Raw genomic sequence first — 1,924 nt, forward strand, 5'->3', positions numbered from 1 at the left:
GCTATGCTATCCTTCGCACACGGATGGCATGACAATTTCAGAAACCGTGCAGACCAGCTAACTATGATGCGCGAAACCCTGCCTCAGAACAGCTCCCATCACAAGCAGCACTGACAGGATGCGTTCTAACTCCCCGTAGGCTGCGGGGACTCATTGCCCATAGCAACTTGCTGACAAATGTGGCGGCCCCTTCGCAAAGGGAGCATGGTTCCTGTCTAAGTTACGCGATGCTACTGCCGGTGGTACTGCCAGTGGTAACCGGAAGCAACCAGTGGGCTATAGCTGAAGCTGGAGTGCTGCAGGGACCTGGAGGAGGCTTGCATCCTGCCAACGCAAGAGGGAAATTGCGCTTTTAAACTCGAAGCACAGCAATGCCATGATGGTTGTGGTGGTGCACTGAATGTGGTGGCATGCCTCGTTCGTCATCTCACTCCCAGCCAGCCACAGCAAACGGCAACATCGCTCGCTTCGTGCTCACGTTTCGCGAGGCCACAATCTACCCGGCCCGGCGCGCCGCACAACAATGCCCGGTATGGTAATGAAGTGACGCCGCGAGGAACCCGAAGCCATCGCCCGATGGAGGTGTGCGTCAAGTGCATTTCATTTGTTCGGTTAGGGCGGTTCCTGTTTTTTTTTTGCCACACTTTCCGCCGACGCATTTCGCGGACGGACGGGAGCGAACGCTTAATCATTTTTGCATTTCCTGGCCTCGGGATGTCGAACTCGTAGAACCTCACGGAACAGCCGGAAGCGGAGGGACCGTCCCGGGAGAGCTAATCAACAAATAAGACAACCACACCCACTAGAAGCGTGTTTCTGTTTCGCTGGAGCAGAGTTCTCTAGCGCACGTTGTTGCGATTCGTTTGCTTTGGTTTCGTGTTCCCGGTGAATGATGGAAAATCGCAACGAACCAAAGGGAACACCGGAAAATGTGCATTTCCTGTTCCTTTTCTTCTCTTTCATTGTGGATTTTCTACCGTGAGGAAAGCTATTTTGGGGCGCATTAACGATTACCAAACTCTGCTACCACCAGCCGAGGAACTGCTTATCATTAGCACACCATTCCTGCGTCGCCTGTCGCGACTACTCGAATTATCTACTAAGCCACACAACCCTTTTTACTTCGTTAATCACTTGCAGCAAACCCCCGGAAACGAAGCAGAAATGAATGGAAAAACGAGTTTTTTTTTTCGGCGTCATTACATTAACTACGCGCGTCCATTGCAACATCGTGCAAAACGACAAACGCAGCAATAATCGCATGCCGGCTTCTGGTGGCCATTTTGCAGTGGCCCCACAATCAACGACGCTGCCTCGAAAACCACGATACTCCTCGTGGCTCCTGGTCCTGGAGCCAATGCTTATCCTCGTAATAAGTGAAAACAACTGCCAGCCAGCACTGCGAGGCCGAAAAGTTGTGTTGTGACGTCCATTTTGCCGGACCGGACGACGTCCGGACCGCGCTATCCCGGGCCCTCGGACGGGAGTTTTCGCCAGGATGTTATTTTTGTATTTCGAACAGGCCTGCCTCCCATCTACCGCTCCGCGGGGGTGCGAGGATGTCTCCTTACGCTCCAGCATCTCCCGAAAATCCCAAATTTTGCCCCGTTTGTGCACGCCATACCGCCGCACGCATGAACAACTTTGTTCGCCGATTTTCAGAATCCTCGAATCCGGTGTTAGAGGACGAAAAGGGGAAGGAGGAAGGCGGGGAAGGCCTGCACAATTCAACAGCGTGCCTCACCGCAACCCACTGAATAATGTCTGCCACTCGCCAAACAACTTTGCACACGCCAAAACCACTTTTTATGCATTTTTTCCTTCCCGAGGCGTTCTTATCCCTCCTGGAGAGAGCGACGGAAAGAGAGAGAGAGAGAGCGAGAGAGAGAGAGAGAGAGAGAGAGAGAGAGAGAAATGCTTGAGG

Source organism: Anopheles aquasalis, chromosome 2 (assembly GCF_943734665.1).
Source record: "Anopheles aquasalis chromosome 2, idAnoAquaMG_Q_19, whole genome shotgun sequence".
NCBI lineage: Eukaryota > Metazoa > Arthropoda > Insecta > Diptera > Culicidae > Anopheles > Anopheles aquasalis.